The following is a 20793-nucleotide window of genomic DNA, read 5'->3' as shown; positions in this document are numbered from 1 at the left end:
TACACACACACACACACATATATATATATAAATGTGTGTGACAATATAGATATGTTTATATTCATAGATAAGTTTGAGGCTAGCCTGAGCTAGTCTGTGTATAAATATAAAGAAAAACATTTAGAAATTAATTTGTAATGTGGGGGATAAAAACCTGTGACTTGTGCCTCCTACCCAAATGCTCTACCACAGACCTACAAGGTATTGGCATTTTTTTGAGTATAGTTTTAATATGGAGACCAATTCCACCAACTTTATGAGTCAATCCAAAGTAGGCAAATTCTTATGAACATTATCTATTGACCCAGATTCCTAAAAGATGACTGGATGGTTAGAAGATACTGTCACTCTTGAAATTAAGATTTCTCAAAAGAGGAGTGTTCCTGGTTGAGGAATTACTTTCTGTGAGCAAGTTCCTTTTAAACCGGCTGTAGAAAATCAAGACCACAATCCATGCTGGTGATCATACTGGTCTCATAAGATTATTAAGCACACATTGCTTATATTCTGGGAATACACAAATCTAAAAAGGATTCTCATTGCTGCTTTTCATACCATATAATAACTTCCTTAAAAAGCAACAACAACAAAAAACCCAACTCTGGGATTTCTTATGAAATGCACCCTTCTTTTGTCAAGAGCCGATGTAGGGAGCATGGCAAGTTTTCTGGGCAATCACTGCAGAGCAGTCCAGCCTTCCCAGTGGCTTTCCAGGCACAGCCTCTTGGTGGGGTAGCGCTCTTCCTTCCCAGACCTGGGTCTCAACACACCATCTAGCATGCAAGAACAACTTCATGTTAGGAAAGGCCACTTCAGTCACAGGGGCACTCATTCCAGCCACTTGGGCTTGAATTGTAAACAATGCATAAGGTAAGAAGCATGCACTTTATTTTACCTTCAAATTCTCAACCATTTCAATAGCCCACACTCAAATTTTCAATCTACACTGATTCTAGGTAACTCTTTTTTTTTTTTTTTTTTTTTTTTTTTGCCAGTCCTGGGGCTTGGACTCAGGGCCTGAGCACTGTCCCTGGCTTTTTTTTGCTCAAGGCTAGCACTCTGCCACTTGAGCCACAGTGCCACCACTTCTGGCCGTTTTTTGTATATGTGGTGCTGGGGAATTGAACCTAGGGCCTCATCTATACGAGGCAAGCACTCTTGCCACTAGGCCATATCCCCAGCCCTCTAAGTAACTCTTAAGAGCCCAGTGTGGTGGTCCATGCCTGTAATCCCAGCACTAGAAAGGCCACGGCTATGGGACAAAGTCTTGGAGGCTTGCCTCAGTGGGATAGCAAGACTTTATCTTTAAAAAAAAAAACAACACATATAAGGTAACTTTGGAAATATAGTATCAATAACCCTTTAAAACGTAGATTCCCTCAGTGGAGTGCTGATGGCTCACGCCTCTGATCCTACCTACTCAAGAAGCTGAGATTGAGGACTGAGGTTCAAAGCCAGCCTGGGAAGACAACTCTGACATTTTGAAGTTAACCAGCAGAAAGCTGAAAGTAGGGGTGTGGCTCAAGTGTTAGAGCACAAGCCTGGAGTGAAAAGCCAATGATAGCTCAAGGCCCTTGAGTTCAAGTCTCAGTACGGGCCCAACAATGAACAAACAAAACTGGATTCTCTCATTCACTTAACAGTATGCAGCAAATAATTCATACAGCTTTTAGTGGGCTGAGGTGTCATGATTATTAGGCTGGAAGAGAGAAAGTGCACCTACTTATCCATCCAGAGGAGAGAACTACCTGTGGGGCAGAGAAAAGGAGCACTCACGTGTACTCTCCAGGTCTTCTCCATCTGCGCAGGCTGGGAGAAGAGCCCAGTTTTCACCTCTTCCTGGCTTTGTTTAGGGTGCTTCAATGCACAATAAACTGAAAATATTTCAGTCATCTGATTCAATTAGTTTGGCTTACACACACCTGTGAAACTAGCACCACAGAGCAGTCAAGTTCCCTCTGTGCCTCTGCTTCTGGGCTCCTGGGGAATCTACCAGAACTGCCTTCCAGAACAGAGCTCTTTCCCTCTCAATTGTCTTTTTATAGAATCATGGAGGGAAAGAAAGATTAAAGAAGCTCCTGCCCCAACGAACAGCTAGACCATTACCAATTCCCATGTGCCTCCTCTCTTCTGTGCCTTCTGATGCTTATCATTTCCTTGCTTTTTAAAAGAAACTTGAGTACATATAGAAAGCAAACTATTTGGTTTGACCTTTATATAGAGATTGCATCCCAACAGCATTCCACAGTTCTTTACACTAAAGAATGAAGTTAGAGTTCGTTTTTCACTGCTAGCCGGAAATCTATGGTGGAAACAAATCAGACTTTTAACTAGTGTCATTTCCAGCTTTGGCTGTAAAGAATAACATTGCAGCTAGAGGCTGGTGGCTCACAACTGTTATCCTAGCTACCCAGGAGGCTGAGACCTGAGGGTCAAGGTATGAAGCCAACCTTGGCAAGTGTGTGAGACTCCTATATCCAATTAACCACCAAAAGGCTGGAGGTAGAGCTATGGCTCAAATGATCAAGTAATAGCCTTGAGCAAAAAGAGAAGACCAAGAGAGACAGAGAAAGAGACATGAGAGAGAGAGAGAGAGAGACAGAGACAGAGACAGAGAGAAGTGACATTGCAATGAGCTGTCTCTTCTACAAGATGAATTTCTCTAGGTCATGTACATAGACTGAATTTCTAGATCATGTGTGAACAAGGTCATAGACACCTTAAGCTTTACAATGATAATCTCTAATTCCAATGTTTGGCCTCATCAGACAAATATACAGATTCCTCAAGGGCCACATCCTCACTAGCACTTGGCACCAGCACACTTTGGTCACGTAAAATGTCATTTTAATTTGCATTTCTCTATTACGAGGATCCTCTTCATGTGTCCATCAGACTCAGACATGTTTCTGATGCTGTGAAATTCCAGCGACTATTATTCCCCAGTAACTGTTTTCCCGATCAGCCTGTAGGACTTCTTACATGTTCTGGACCTAGTAAGTTCACTGCTGTGTGTGGAAAATTTACCCTTCCTGCGGCAGGCTGGTCTGTTCACTGGCTTTACCCTGTCTCTTGTAGAAGAGAAGTCCTTAGTAGGAACGTATTCTAATTTCTTAGTCTGTTCTTTCATAGTGAACAAAAATTTGTGTCATAAACATATTCTGTATTTTCTTCTAATACTTGAATTTTTTTCCTTTTCCTTTTCCTTTTACTTCATGTGAGGCTGATGTTTAAGTATTATGGGAGGTAAGAATTTGTTATCAGGAATAACCCATTTTCCAGCACTACCTCTTCAATAGTCTGTCTGTTTCTGCCTCATGTGATATACATGGCCCTCCCCAATGGGGACCAGGCATCCTGTAACTCATCATCAGTGCATCACATTAAAAGCTGTAATGCCAACAGTGTATCCACTGATAAACACTGGCTTTACTCGTTCAGTGATGTTTTGTTTGTGTCTGAGACAGAATCTCATGATGGAGCCCAGGCTGGCCTAAACTCCCAATCATCCTGCCTCTGCCTCCTGGATTCTTACAGGCATGAACCATCATACTTGGCTTCATTTTCTCAAAACATCTTGTCCCTAGACTTTTTATATTTGACTTTGATCTATTTGATGACTCTAGAGTAGGAAGTCCTGTTTGATGTTTCTCTGTACTCTTACTTTCGGTGTTTTGGGGTTTGGTTTTTTGGTTGTTGTTATTGTTGTTCATTGACTTTGCAATTATGAACTCAGATCTGATACTTGTGAGTCTTTTGCTTCTGATAAAATATCCCTCTACTACTCTGAGTGGGAGTCTTCTAGCTTCATTCAAGGACCTGTTTCATGTAGGAATCTCAGGCTCAGTTCACCTATTTTTCAGCTGCCCCCCCCCACTCACTTTCAAAGCCCCAGCTTCGATGGGATCCTTGTTCCTAAGCTAACTCTGGCTTAGTTTTTTATGTACTACTACTATTCTGATGCTAGCAAAATGTTTCTCTTATCTCTGTGTTATTTTCTTTCTTAGAGCAGTATAGATTCCTGAATATTTTTATTTCCTTGAAACCCCAGTGACTGAAAAGAATGCTCCCCAAGGAGAGGTGATCTCCATCTCCTCATTTTGTTCCTGCTACCAGCACTGACAGGAAATGAAGAAGCAATTCCCTAACAAGCTGGAAAGGCAGGTGTGGCCAAAGGTTGTCCTCTCTGTAGCAGTAAAGCAAGGGACTGGTGTGGAGGCAACAGAGAGTAACTAAAATGGGTATGAGGTTTCTTTGTGAGATAATGCAAGCATTCTAATTTAGGTTGGGGTAATACTTGTACCAATCTGAAGAAGCTAACATCCAGTGAATCCTGTACTTTAAAAGGCTGATTTATGCTGGGTGCTGGTGGCTCATGCCTGTAATCCTAGCTACTCAGGAAGGTGAGGATGATGGTTTGAAGCCAGCCTGGGCAGGAAAGTCTGTGAGACTCTTTATCTCCAATTAACCACCAAAAAGCCAGAAGTGGAGCTGTGGTTCAATGTTAGAACACAGAGCCCAGGCCTTGAGTTCAAGACTCAAGACTGATGAACACATACACAAAAGTTTAATCTATGATTTGTGAATTATACTTCAATAAAGCTGTTTACTTGAAAAAGAGATAAACATATTATCTGATATAAAACTCTTGTTCAAAAATGCATTAAAAACACAAACTTAGTTTAATGAACTGTCACAAAGCAAATATTATACTTCACTTCACCACTCTAGGTCAATAAATGAAACATAGCCAGCAAAGCAGCAGCTGTCCTCTGATGCCCTCCTTGCTGTCTCCAGGACTTTAACCAAGGCATGGCTTCCTTCCTTGTCTTAAGAGAGCTAGGTAGGAGAAATGCTGAGTGCGTGCCCTCTGTTGACTGTAAGTGGAAAATGTCTTCTATTTCAAGGCTCTCCCAATGGTATCTTTTGATGAGCAGTTCTTAGTTTTAACACAGATAAAGTAATTCATCTTTTTAGGATTAGTTCTTTCTGTAGCCTTTTCGCTAACACCCAGAACATTATAATTGTTCTCCTCAAGCACTGTCACATCCTTTAATCAGGTCCATACGTTTTCCTTTATTTCCTGATAAATTTTTAAAAAGAACATTTAGTGGAGACATATTTTTTCCAGATCACAAATAATAAACCTACGATCGGAATAATGCTACTTCAGAACACAAATAAGACATTGACTCTTTCAGATCTCTTTCTAGTTTTTGATTTTTCAGAGTAATTAAATCATCTTTATCAGGAAAACTTTTTACTTAGAATACAGTTGTAACATGGCAACTATTTTCAAGTAATATTATATTGTTAACTTGATATTGTTAGAATATGCATAAATGTTCAAAATTATGTTCCTAAAGAAGTGTAAGATCTCTCAAAGATATTACATTCAGAACAGTTTATGCTAACATAAATATTGCAATAAATGATTCACTTATTGTAGGTATGATGATTCTTACTTATAGATTATTCAATAAATAGATAATTGCTATTATCTGACCCGATGGGAAAATATAGCATTACTAAGGAACATAGGTTTAGAGATAGTCTACATATACAGAGATAGAAATAGATATATGTCTTATTATCATTTGGTCCTAGAATCATCCATACTAAGTAAATATCTTTTCCCTTTCTCACATCCAGGAAGCTTTTGTGTTGGTAAATAAGAGTATTGTTTTTTATTTCTTTGTACAAACTGAATTTACAAATTCAATGTGTATATATTTTTGCACTAAAATGCAGATTGTATTGGAGTAATCATTAATTAGTGCTGTCTACAACACCTTGTATTTGTTACATACAAAAGTGAACAAATTGAATGGCAAAAAAAAAATCCAGCATGTAAAAGAGCCCCCTTAACACACTAATTTTCATCACTTGCTCTTTAAAATTCACTGTGTCCACTGTCCTCAGCAACAAAGTCACCATTAATATAGGACTTGTAAACACTTTCTTTCTAGTCAGGCTCATTTTCTTCAAGACTATAAGCTTCCAATGGACTCATCTGCCACTTAAGGGAATACAAATATTTTATTCATGTGCTTTAATAAATAGCATTTTAGTCACCTGCTTGTACATATCAAAGCAGCATTTAAAAAGTGTAACCAAAAGAAGTTGGCCTAATAATGCCACACTGAATGATCCTGAATGGTATGACTGATGACACCTTCTAGGATCAGAGTCAAACTCTGAGAGAAAGAAAGGGTCTTTAAGATCACATACATTCACTTGGTAGATATGAAAGTGGAGACTAACAAAGGGCAGTACCTCAGATGACTTAGTAACTACAGGCAGCGCTGGAATCAGGAACTGGGCTGGCCAGGCTCTGCATCCCAGAATTCTTGTACATGGGATTCTTCTGCAGGTGATACTGAGTCACATAATTTCTAGAAAAGGCCTTGTTGTTAAAGAACAGAACTATAGCCAAAATTACCATGGCTTTTCATATAAAATCATATAGGTTAATGTTTATATACTAGCATTTTATATCATATAACAAACCATATACATTTTTGGTGTACTATTCTATCTCAACCACTCAGAAAGAAAATAGGGAAGACTAAACATCGAGAGAAACCTGGAGCAGCAGAAGAGAAAATGGTGTGTGATTAGTATTTCATAGCACAGCCTTCCTTCTTTCCTTACCTGGCTAGAATCTCCATCAGAATCATTAATGGCTTACCCAAAAAGGTCCTGCTAGACCTCTAGGTCAACACCAAGAGAGAGAACTCACAGGCAATGGGAAGTTACATGAGTAAAATGTTTTAAAGAGACATGTTTAAACATATCAAACCACTAAAACCTATTAGCTTGGAGAGAGAAAATGAAAAGGGAAACTTGTGGATTTATATTTAAGATTACTTAAAAATAAGGTTTTTAATAACTGTAAAACCTTAGTGGTGTATGCAAATTTTAACAACAGAAAATATAGCAATGTATTAACAATGCTTTGTATGAGTTATGGAATAATGCAGACATAATTTTACAATATATGCATATGTGCATATACATATAAGTACATATATACATATTACATATACACACAGTATATTTATGTTCCAAGTACCCTGGACTCAATCTGATATACATAAGAGGAATGCACAGCAGTTCTTTCATCTGCTTTTTCTACCATTGCAAATTCTAGTCTATAAATGTTACACTAAATATTAGGATTACTGAATGTCAAAAGCAGTATGATATAAACCATTACTAGGAATACTATTAGTAGTCAGTGTCTGGAATTTGTGGACTAACTGCAGAAATGTGTCAGTACTTATTTATTTATATTTTGTGGCTCTACTGTAGTTATAGGCTAATTCCTCATTTAAGGAAACAAAACAGAATTTGGCATCCTGTTAACATCTTTTAGAAAATTTTCTTTGTAGAGTTCTTAGAACTTCTTTGTACACTTAAGACTGCTTCAAAAGTAAACACATTTCAGCTGGGTGCCAGGAGCTCATGCCTGTAATTCTAGCTACACAGAGGCTGAGATCTGAGGATTGCAATTCAAAGCCAGCTCGGGCAGGGAAGTCTGTGGCACTCTTCTGTTAACCACCAAAATGTTACATGTGGAACTGTGGCTCAAGTAGGAGAGTGCTAGTCTTGAGCACAAAAGTTCAGAAACAGCGCCAAGATCCTGAGTTCATGCCCCAGGACCAGAACACAAACACACACAGAAAAGTAAACACATTTTTAGAAAACCTTAGTAGTAAAAAAAAAATAAAGACAAATTCTGGATTTTTCATGAACTGCTTTTTTTGAACTATCAAATATGAAATTATAATTTTTCCTGACTTTTTTTCCTGAGAAATGTGTGTGTATGGACATGTCTTCTGGTCTTCCACTGTTTTCCTCTGCCCACTAAAAAGAGTGTGAGGGAAGAGGTGGGTCAAAATTTTTCTGTTACCAACTCACCAGACGGCACCAAAGGACCTACTGGCTCCAGACACACAAAATCAGTGAACAACTCTACAGAAACATTAATTCATAAGGCAGAGATCCTTGGCAAACATTGATAGATAAGTGCTTGCACATAAAAATGAATTCAATTATAATCATCTGATGAAACTTATGTATGTATCAGGGCACCAAACAACATGATAGGATGCATGCTTTGAAGAAAAAGTTTATCTACTTACCGTAAATTTGCTAACACCCTCCAGTTCCCCAAACTTCATATAAGAAATGTCTGCCTTCTTTTTACCAACATCTGCATCCCCTGCATAGATTTGTTTTATGCCTACACCTTTAATTAAAGGTACACATTCATCGCAAGGGCACTTGGTCACAAAAATCATACGTCTATCTTCTGGTTTTATTTCTTGATACCTATAAAAATTGACAAAAGATTATGCAAGTAGTTTCTGACAGGGAAAGTTATTTTGTAGGGAAATTCTTAAAATTAAGCTGCTTGAAAAAGATTTGCAACATTACAAACAATGATCAAATGTTATTCTTGCTTAATTAGTGAGTATTCAAAGCCATTGGTAGGATAGTCAGTAGCAGACTGAGGCTAGAGGGAGAGAAAGAGGGGATGAACATGTGATTTAAAAAACAAAACAATGCTTTCTAAGTAAGTACTTCTTTTCTCTCTTTTTATTAATATATGTTAATTGTACAAAAGAACTTTGTTGTAGTCTATCTTTATTACCATAATGTACTTGAGATCAAATTTATCCTCTATTACACTTTCTTATCCTCTTCCTTTAAAAAAAAACCATTTAATGGGTATAACTTCTTTTTATACTAATATTTGAAACTGAGGTTCAAACTACTTCACAGCTAATCATGTCAGATTTGACATGAAAGCATTATGGAACCCTAAAATGGGATCTAACAGACATATAGTAAATGCTTCCTAAAGAATAAATAAATGTTAAAGTTTGGTTGAGTTTCAATCCTTTTAATCTTTCTCCATGATAGGATGATTATGTTCAACATTTGGATATGACAAAGTCATACCTATGTACAAGATGGAGCAAGCAAGCCTGTAATGAGGAGGATGAACACAGCACAGAGGAGACTTTTGGTGAAAAATATTGCTCTCTGGGGTAGTTTAGGTTTAAGGATTGATGTCGTTTAGGGTTACAGGGATTCCAACTTCAGGGTCTTTTTTTTTTTTTTTTCTTTTTTGCCAGTCCTGGGCCTTGGACTCAGGGCCTGAGCACTGTCCCTGGCTTCTTTTCGCTCAAGGCTAGCACTCTGCCAACTTGAGCCACAGCACCACTTCTGGCCTTTTCTATATATGTGGTGCTGAGGAATCAAACCTAGGGTTTCATGTATAAGAAGCAAGCACTCTTGTCACTAGGCCATATTCACAGCCGCCAAGTTCAAGTTCTTGAGTCTACATTGCTCTCAGCTATCTGTCTTCAATTCTTCCATATCTACATCCATCTAGTTGAGATTCTACTATAGTTTGGGTATGAAATTTGTGCTAAGCTCTTAAGTACTCAGCTGGTAGACCCAGTTTTTGAGAGGTGACTGGATAGTAGGGCTATGACCTAACCAAATGATTGATGCATTGATACAGTCATGTAACATGATAGCATTACTGGGAGACAGTGAAACCTTTTCGAGGTAGGGTTAGAAAGGACAGTAGGTCACTGGGGGCACATCTCATCAGGCTCTTCCTCATTTACTCTATTTCCTGGCAGACCCTTCTGCCATCAAGATTTGCCTCACTGTATCAAGGACTAAAAAGCAACCATGGCAAGTAATCATGGACTGAAACCTCTAAAACTGTGAGCCAAAATAAATCCTTCCTTAGGATGTTTTCTCAGGCATGTTGTACCACAAAGAGAATACTCTCATTTCTGTGCTTTGCATCTAGCCTGCTCAAACTATACACCTAGAGGGTCTCTCACTATAGTCTATATATAGTGAGGTTATGCCAACAGAATTCCACCTCCCCACCACCTGCCAAGGAAGAGCCAACAGAAAGTCTTTTCTTGTCCAGTGCCAGCCTATCCTGTGAGCTGCATTTACCATGTCCACAGTCCAGCCTAACGAGAATATGTATGCTCCTAAACACACAATATCTTTTCCTACCTTTAGACTGTGGCTGATGTTAGAAGCAAAAATGGCTTTTCTGATAGTGCTTGAAGGACATCTCAGCCACAATCTTAGCAATCTTTTCAAGTTCGGCTCAAATGCCAGCTCCTCCCTACAACTCTTTCTTTTTCCACAGCAGTCCCTGGAAGTCCACAGTGCTGGTGTTCCTCTCCCACTAAATTCCTCTCATTAGGTAAATATAGATGTCCTGCCCTTTTAGGAGTTCTCCCAGGACAGGAAGCATTATGTGGAGACTTACATGTTTTTTTTTAAAAAATCCCATAACATCCCCCAGCTGTAAATGCTGAGACAGATTTGTGGAAGTGACCTAAAATAGCTTTAAAAGGAGGGAATTCTAGCTATAATCTCTAACAAAGACTCTTTTATAATAAAGTCTGTATGTTTATGAACATAAACCAGCATGTTCTAGACTTCGGAAAAAAAGGAAATAGTATTAGCCAAAAATATGACAAGCTGAACAAGATTCTAAGGACAAACTTTTAGTAAAAGAGAGGGAGGGTAGAAAATTAAACAGATTTTCTCAATAAGGTGGAAGGTCAGGAGATTCTATGACAATGGCTTGAGATTCAGCAGCAGGACTGACTTTAATCAAAATTATGTTTCTGAAAATAATGTTTCTTATTAGAATTTTGTAAGGGAAATAAATTACCACAAAAGAAAACTATTTTCAACTGGCCCTTATTATTTTAAAGAGAAGTACATTCAAAATTATCTCAGACCTAAATGTCAAGGCATTCTGTTCCGCATGTACAATGTATCGGAATTTCCTTATTTCTCTGTCTTTCTGCTTGTCATCGATATGTGGGAAGTCAGCATACTCTGATCCAACAGGAAAGGCATTATAGCCACATCCTACAAAGTACATTGTGCCAGTTCCATCACAACTTTTCTGCAAAGTGAGTGAACCAACTACAGTGAATTTTGGCATTTTGAAAAGTAAGTTTGCAGTAGAATTATAAACTTGCTATCATAGTCCATATAATGAACATTCTTCCCATTTCTGTAACATACTGACTCATCAAAAATAAAATACCAGATCCTCCTCCTAGTTTCAACTAGCCTTGAAGAAAGGAATGTCAAATTGTGGACTTGTTGAAGCCTGATTCCAAGAATCTGTCTAGTCTATAATCTCAAGACCATCTTTGGTTTCCACAGCAAATGAAATACTGTGTTGCTTAACTCAGAAATCAGGTCCTTAAGACATTTCCCTCCAAATAGATTTGCAATTAGAATCCAAAGCATTTCTGTACTTTAAAAAATACTGTATTTCTGTTTTATCCCTTAAAGTAACATGTTAGATGGTTATGAACACAGCAGGTACGCAATAAGAAATTGTCAATTTATACTCTGTGCTCTGTAAGCAGCTCAGAAATTTTAAAGTATTTTGAACAGACTGGGCACTGGTGGCTTATACCTATAATCCTGGCTACTCAGGAGGCTGAGATCTGAGGATCATGTTTGAAATAAGCCAGGGCAGGAAAGCCTATTAGACCTTTTTCTGCAAAAATTAACTGAAAGCCAGAAATGGAGCTGTGGCTCAAATGATGGAGTTCTAGCTTTGAGCAAAAAAGCTCAGGGAGCATACCCAGACTCTGAGTTCAAGCACCACAATTGACAGAAAGAAAATAAAAGTACTTTTCTTTAATCATCAGTATTTGCACTTAATCACAGAAGTTCTTACTTTAGTGGTTCTTGTTAGTTGTTTATATGAATTATTCATATTATGACTAGAATGGCATCAAAGATAAGTGTTTATAATAGTTGGGAATAGGCTATAAACCTCACTAAATTTCCCAGGTAAATATCTAAAGACTTATTTTCATACTTACAGATTTCCTTTCTGCCCAAATCACAGCCCCAACTCCTGTTTTGTGATCCTCTGAAAGATATATAACATTTAACTCAAAATTAATAATCTGTTTCAAAAATATATTTTTCAAAAAATAATTATTGAAATATACTTCATAAATGTAGCAGTAATCCTTGACATCTTCACCAAAATAGAAAAATTAAAGCTAAGTACTCTTATGTATGGAACATGGAAGTGAGGTACCGAATAAGCAGAAAGACTCACTACCATACAGTCACACATGAGTAAGCGTGCAGACCTCTAAAATGGTAGTGGCTAGTCAGACCACTTCTAAAACAAAAATGGCCAATCCGATCACTTCACAGATTTAACATGAGGTCTGAGCACAGTCTCATTGATTCTCCATTAACAATTCAATTCCTAAAAAACTAACTGCATCTGATAGATGATGAAATCAATTAAACTGAATAAAAATGAAGTTTGTGAGTTAATGGATTTGGTATAATAAACATTCACAATAACTGAATTCATTTTCTAGCATTTTTACACTCTAATCATGGAAAATACATTTTGTGGAAATTGTTCTTACTGAGAAAAAGCTCAAACTTCTCATATAAACAAAGTCTTATGGACTTTCATATCTATTTATCACTGAAATGTACAAAAAGGAAATGGTCCTAATAGAATACAGTAGAATCCTTTCCTTGCCTGTCCTAGTTTGCTTTGAAGGAAAATGATGCCAAGTTACAGGCGTCAGACTTATTTCTAAATCAAGTGGTAGAAGTTATGAGCATGAGATCATAATTCCCCTGCATATCCAAAATCCTTGCAATACACAGAGATGTACTTTTAAAAATCATTCATTTGAAATAGAAAAATCAAAACCCAAAATAGAAATCATATATTTAAGGATCTACTTTTCATTTTACATAAGTGAGTTTTGAATTTCTAAGGCAGATATACACGAATTGTGAAAACATAGTATTTATCAAAATTACAAAATTACAGGCATGTATTTACATAGAGAAAGCAATCATCTTTGGATTTACTCAAGCACATTCAAACTGGTAAACCAGGTGAACCGGGCCTTCAACTTCCAAATTCCTACAAGCTAATCCTTTCAATGATAATACACTTAGTTACTTTTCCAGCAAAAATACAAAGAAAATCTGTGCCACCACTGTGCCAAAAACTAGGATTCCTTTAAATTCATTTTTAAAAGTTTTAATTACACAATAAAAATTTTTCATCTCCAAATATTCTCATATTTTCAAAAATTATACCAGTAAGCATATGAATAATTTGAACTTTGATGAATGATCCTATTTTTACCTAAAGATAATAAGCCTTCCCAACCCTATACTTGCCTTTCCTCCATCTCTTTTTAACATTAAGAATTCCAAAGCTGGACACAGTAGTGTACATCTGTAACCCCAGCACTGCAGAGGTAGAGCAGGAGGATTGTAAGTCCCAGGATAGGCTGGGCTACATACCAGCCTGAGCTACAGAATGAGATATTGTCTCAAAAACCCCCAAGAGTTTGGGTTTGGAGCTGTGACACAGTTGGTAGAGTGCTCCTCACGGACTTTTTGAACAACAGTCACAGGCTCGCTGGTGTGCAACACCAGCACAGCAGGGACACCTGGGCCTGAATACACGCCCCCCTCACAGAGGAGGCGCAGAGTCTGCGGGCACCAACCCGCGTCCAGACACTTGAACCTGCTGAGGTCCATGCATACCGCCCCCCACAGCAGACTTGCGGAGGGCACAAGCACCCTCCAACAACTCGGGGCAGCATGTCCCCAAAGGAAGCACTAGAGTGCACATGCACATGCCCTCCAGAGGGCCAGTGTGGGCCAGCATGCTAGCCCTCCAGCAGGAGGATCTCCTGGCCAACCCTCCAAGGGAGTGCACAGGCAAGCAAGCTGCAACACCCACTCTGACAGGCACACCCCGCTCAGGTGGGCAGACCCCCCAGTGACAGTGCTGCTTTGATAGGCTCACTTCGCACAGGTGGGCGGGCCACCCCTCCATAGCAACAGCTGCTCTGATAGGAGCAATCCACACAGGTGGGCAAGCCGCCTCTCAACAGCAAATCTCAATCTGAGAGGTGAGCTCCTCTGACCAAGGTACTGAGTGGAAAAAAGAACCAAAGAAGAGAAAAGCCTCCACACCATGCTGAATCAGCGACCCTCAAACCCCCACCAGGGGCCTGCTAGGGTCAGCACAACATAGCTGCAGGACACTATCCTGCAGAGAAAGACACAGAACCTAGTCACCCCCAAGTACAGTGAGGGTGACCACCCCGGCAAGAACCGAGATGGTCATGCTCACCCATTGGGCAGTAAGGTTCAACAGCCAAACTCAAACCCAGAGCCAGGACAAAAAGAAGTCTCCCACTGACGGACCAGTGGGAACCAGCACAAAGCCAACCCAAGGAAGCCACCTACAGATCTCTAGGTGCACAAATCACAAAGAAATATCACAAATTATATGAAAGGGCAAACCAACTCTCCAGCTACAAAAAGCAGTACAACCGAAGAGGAGATAGAGAATAAAAAAGCAACTGAGGGGCTGGGGATATAGCCTAGTGGCAAGAGCGCCTGCCTCGGATACACGAGGCCCTAGGTTCGATTCCCCAGCACCACATATACAGAAAACGGCCAGAAGCGGCGCTGTGGCTCAAGTGGCAGAGTGCTAGCCTTGAGCGGGAAGAAGCCAGGGACAGTGCTCAGGCCCTGAGTCCAAGGCCCAGGACTGGCCAAAAAAAAAAAAAAAAAAAAAAGCAACTGAGGCTATGAGAGCAGAAATGATGGAAAACCTCAAGAGTGAAATCAGAAAACAAGTCCAGGAGTTTAGAATGGAAGTCTTGAAGGACCTTCAGGAAACCAAGAAAGAAATGGAAGCAAAAATGGATACAGTGCAAACCTCCCGTAAAGACCTTAACATCCTGAGAAGCAAAATGCACGAAAAAATAGAGTTAAAATACACCTCTTTAATGGAAGAAATTTTCATGAGCATGGCAACCATAAGTAGCTCCCTGACATCCATAAACTCCACACTTGAATCCACAGCACGAAGAATTGACCATATTGAATCCAGAATCTCTCTCTTGGATGATGATGCAGCTGACAAGGACCAGAAAATTACCACACTCCAAGAAATGGTAAAGCTCCAGGGCAGACTAATCCAGGAGCTAGTGGACAAAGACAAGAGCATAATTGGAATAGAAGTAGGAGCCGAATAGCAGAGCAGAGGGCTTCAACATATTTTCAATAAAGTGATTGCAGAAAACTCCCCCAATCTCACCAGGAACCTCACCCAGGTAACCGAAGCCTATAGGACACCTGGCAGACCAGACCCTAGAAAATCCTCGCCCAGGCACATAATAATCAAGACTTCAGATCTCAAGAATAAAGAGCAAATTTTGAATGCAGCCAAAACAAAGAAAGAAATTTATAACAATGGGAAAAGGATCCGAATAACAGCATCTCTCCACACAAACCTACCACGCTCGAAGAAAATGGAAGAACACCATCTAAGTCCTACAGGCCAACAATTGCCAACCCAGAATAAGATACCCAGCGAAGCTAGAATTCATATTTGAGGGAAAAACCAGATCTTTCCATAGCACAGAAGATCTAAAGGAGTATGTGAATAAAAAACTAGCCCTAAAGTGAATTCTAAGAAGGGAACCTCACCCAATAAAAAATGTACAGGACACACAGACAGAAACAGAAAGAAATTACAATAGCCAGAGCCCAACAGAAAGAGCAGCTCACTAAAGACAAGAAAAAAAGAGAGGAAAAACAGCTGAACAGGAAAATGGAAGGGGAAAACACACTCTTATCCTTGATCTCTTTGAATATAAACTGTATAAACTCCCTGATAAAGAGGAGCAGACTGGCAGAGTGGATTTGCAAACAAAAAGTTGCCATCTGTTGTCTGCAAGAGAGCCATCTTACAGCAAGGGATACAAACAGGCTCCGAATGAAAGGATGGAGCAAGATCTTCCAAGCAAACGCACCTACCAAAACGCAGGTGTAGCCATCCTGATCTCAGACAAGCTGGACTTCTCATTAAAATCAACTCAAAAAGACAAAGAAGGGCACTACATTTTAATACAAGGAAAAATCCAGAATCAAGACATCACAGTGATATGTATACTCACTGAACAAAAGAGGCCCTACATATGTCAAGCAAATTTTCACAGAACTACAGAGCAAGCTAGACCCAAACACAATCATAGTGGGTCACTTTAATACCCCACTCTCTCCAAGAGACAGATCCAATACCCAGAGGATTAGCAAGGGAGCTGAGGACCTAAGTAACACCATATCCTAAATGGATCAGAAATATCTATACAGAACCTTCTACCCTACAGAGACCCAATACACCTTCTTCTCAGCAGCCCATGGATCATACTCCAAAATAGACCATGTCATAGCCCACACAAAGAACCTCAGCAAATACAAAAGTATTGATGTCACCCCATGTATTATATCTGACCACAGTGGAATAAAGGTAACCTTCAATAACAACGGTTACCACAGAGGCTATACACATTCTTGGAGGCTAAACCCCACACTGTTATCTAACACTTGGGCCCCAGACCAAATTGATGAAATTAATGAATTTATAAGCCACAATGAAAATACATCACAAAGAAACCTATGGGATACAGCTAAAGCAGTACTGAGGGGCAAGATCATTGCCCTCAGCACTCACATTAAAATAATGGAAGCAGAGCAGGTAAATAACGTCACAATGAAACTAAAACATCTGAAGAAACAAGAAATGATCGAACCTAAAATGACTAGGAGGAGAGAGATCACAAAGATCAAAGAAGAGATAAATCTGATTGAAAATAGAAAGACCATTCAACAAATAAATAAGACTAAAAGCTGGTTCATTGAGAAAATAAATAAAATTGACAGACTCCTCACAAGACTTACAAAAAAACGAAGAGAAGAGACTCATATACGTAAAATCAGGGACTCCACTGGAAAAATTACAACAAATACACACAATATTCAAACAATCATAAGGAACTATTTCCAGAACCTCTACTCACTAAAAAAACAATGATTTTACAGAAATGAATCAATTTTTAGAGAAGTATAAACTCCACAAGCTGAACCAAGAAGAAATAAAACAACTAAATAAACCAATAACTTACAGCGAGATACGGGGGTAATCAAGAACCTCCCAACAAAGAAAAGCCCAGGCCCAGATGGATTCACCAACAAATTCTATAAAACCTTTAGTGAGGAGCTAATACCAATACTCCTCAAACTCTTCTGTGAAATAGAAACAGAGGGAGAAATCCCAAGCTCATTCTATGAAGCTAATATTATACTCATCCCCAAACCAGGCAAAGACCCAACAAAAAAAGAGAACTACAGACCAATATCACTAACGAACACAGATGCAAAGCTCCTCAATGAAGTATTAGCTAACAGGATCCAGAAACTGATCAAGAAAATTATACATCATGACCAAGTAGGCTTCATCCCACAGTCACAAGGATGGTTCAACATCCGTAAATCAATCAATGTAATTCACCACATCAACAGAACTAAAATCAAGAATCACATTGTTATCTGAGTTGATGCCCAAAAAGCCTTTGACAAATTTCAACAGCCATACTTATTAAAAGCTCTGGAGAGAACAGGAATAGATGGAACATTCCTCAAGACAATAAAAGCCATATACAGCAGACCAACTGCTAACATCGTATTAAATGGGGAGAAACTAAAATCATTCCCCCTAAACTCAGGAGCAAGACAAGGATGCCCACTCTCCCCACTTCTTTTCAACATAGTGCTGGAGCCCTAGCCATAGCAATAAGGCAAGAGGAGGACATCAAAGGGATCCACATCGGCAAGGAAGAAATCAAGCTATCCCTATTTGCAGATGACATGGTCTTATATCTGAAGGACCCAAAAAACTCAGTCCCCAAACTCCTACACCTAATAACCATTTTGGCAAAGTAGCAGGATATAAAGTAAATCCACAAAAGTCAGCAGCTTTTCTATACACCAGCAATATACAAGCAGAAAAGGAAATGAAAATAATTTCTTTTACAGTAGCCAAGAAAAGAATAAAGTACCTAGGGATCAATCTAGCCAAAGATGTGACAGACCTATTTAATGAGAACTATAAAAATTAAATAAAGGAAATCAAAGAAGACACAAGGAGATGGAAAGACCTCCCATGCTCATGGGTAGGCAGAATCAATATAGTGAAAATGACCATATTGCCCAAATGTTATACAAATTCAATGCAATCCCCATCAAAATCCCAGCTACATTCTTCACTGAAATAGAGAAAGCAACCCATAAATTCATATGGAACAGCAAAAGACCTAGAATAGCCAAAGCTATTCGAGGCAAAAAAGGCAGTTCAGGACGTATCACAATACCAGACTTCAAGCTCTACTATAGAGCCATCATAACAAAAACAGCCTGGTATTGGTATAAAAACAGACCTGAAGACCAATGGATTCGAATTGAAGATCCAGATATAAAACCGCACTCTTACAGTCAGCTGATATTCGACAAAGGAGCTAAAGACATACAATGGAATAAACAGAGCTTCTTCAACTACTGGTACTGGGAAAACTGGGCAGCCATATGCAGAAAACTCAAAGTGGACCCTAGCCTATCACCATGCACCAAGATCAACTCAAAGTGTATCAAGGACCTCAACATCAGACCTGAATCCTTGAAACTACTGAAGGACAGAGTAGAAAAGACACTAGAATTTATAGGCACAAGAAGAAACTTCCTGAATAGAGTCCCAGGGGCACAACAGTTAGGGCAGAAAATCAACAAATGGGACTACTACAAAATAAAAAGTTTCTGCACAGCTAAGGACATAGCTACCAAACTAAAAAGACAGCCAACCATATGGGAAAGGATCTTTACCAGCACAGCAACAGACAAAGGCCTAATATCTATCATCTACAGAGAACTCAAAAAACTAAGCCCCTCCAAGCCCAATAAACCAATTAGGAAATGGGCAAAGGAGCTAAAGAGACTTTACAAGAGAAGAGATAAAAATGGCAAAGAAACATATGAGGAAATGTTCAACATCCCTGGCAGTAAAGGAAATGCAAATAAAAACAACCCTGAGATACCACCTCACTCCAGTTAGAATGGCCTATACTCTGAACTCAGGCAACAACAAATGCTAGAGGGGGTGTGGGGAAAGAGGAACCCTTCTCCACTGTTGGTGGGAATGCAAATTAGTACAACCACTTTGGAGAACTGTTTGGAGGTTTCTCTAAAAGCTCAACATAGACCTACCCTATGACCCAGCCATACCACTCCTAGGCATCTATCCTGAACAACAGGTCCCAAGATATCAAAAAGACATTTGCACTTCCATGTTTATTGCAGCACAATTCACAATAGCCAAAATATGGAAACAACCCAGATGCCCCTCCACAGATGAACGGATCCAAAAAATATGGTAGTTATACACAATGGAATACTACATAGCGATTAGAAATGGTGAAATATTGGTATTTGCAGGGAAATGGTCAGAACTTGGACAAATAATGTTGATCGAGACAAGCCTAGAACAAAGAAAACAAAGGGGCATGATCTCCTTGATATATGACTGTTAAGGACGGGGGAGGGGAAGACAGTAGAGACCAGGCCTGGAAACCAAAAACTTCTTGTCAAATGGTATATCCCACAGGTTTGGTTCCGCGACCCTACAGTATGTAACTAAAATCAAACAACTACTCAACATATAAAGGTCAAAAACAGACCTCTCAGTGGATCACAATAGCTCAAAACTATGTATGTACGTTCATATAAGACTATTGTTGACATATTGTCTATTGTCGACATTACATCTAAAGCCCTAGGTGAATTTTCTTTGGAGTAGGCCACGTGGCTACTGTATATGTTCTTGGTACACTGTGCATTGTATATATGTCTACCTGACCTAGGGAAGGGAAAGAAAAACAGGGTGTAAGATATCACAAGAAATGTACACACTGCCCTACTATGTAACTGTACCCCTTGTGCACAACACCTTGAAAAATCTTTTGTTTAATTAATAGATAATTTTTTTTATAAAAGAGTAAATGAGCTCTACCACAGATGAGTACTTAACATAACCCAGCCCATCAGCCCCAATTTATGAACTAAGCATGTAACTCACCAGTTCGATATGCCAATAAACTGGCCTGAACCATGCAGTGCCTTACAATTTCTTGTGGCAACCTTTGATTGTGAGTTTCATTAATTTGTTCTGGATTGCTACAGTAGAATCTGAAGTGTTTAAAATTGGGCACACTGGAAGCAACTGTGGCCAATAGTCGGGTAAAGTCTTTCATGGTTTGTGTAGATTGCTAAAGTGTGGATTTTCACAGAGGTTCTGCAGGCCTATCGTCATCAGAATTTGCTTATGCATTTCTTCATTTGAAAATAAAAATAACATTTCATATTCTTTTATTTTTTTCTTTACATTCAGAATAAAAGTCAACATTAGCATCTGGCACTGTTTTTGTAATGTTTGGAATAAAGTCACATTTGTAAGAGGTCTCCTCTACAAACTGCACCATACTACACACTAAAGGTTGGAGTAAGACGCACACATGGGCCCAACTGTTAGACTTCAGTCTTTCCACAGCTTTCGCATCTAATTTTGCATCTTCAGAACTAGATGCTCCATGAAGCAAACTTATTTCTGGTTAGCAGGCCAATACAAAATACGGTTAACTCCAGCTGAAACACAAAAACATGAAAGGTATTACCTGATACATGCTGATGACTCTGTGCTACTGCAGTAGATCAAGGGGCTCCTATAAAATAAATGTCTACTAAACCACTGACCATACAAGCTGAGGGCTGGTGAGTAATTACCTACTCAAAGCCCACCCATTG

General features: G+C 39.1%; 1 pseudogene; it reads right to left on the bottom strand.

Moving 5' to 3' along the window:
- Window positions 1-339: 339 nt before the first annotated feature.
- Window positions 340-20644, bottom strand: LOC125347589 (annotated as a pseudogene).
- Between the last annotated feature and the right edge of the window lie 149 nt (window positions 20645-20793).

This window comes from Perognathus longimembris, chromosome 3 (genome assembly GCF_023159225.1).
Source record: "Perognathus longimembris pacificus isolate PPM17 chromosome 3, ASM2315922v1, whole genome shotgun sequence".
Lineage (NCBI taxonomy): Eukaryota > Metazoa > Chordata > Mammalia > Rodentia > Heteromyidae > Perognathus > Perognathus longimembris.
This window is presented reverse-complemented; position numbering and strand designations above follow the sequence as displayed.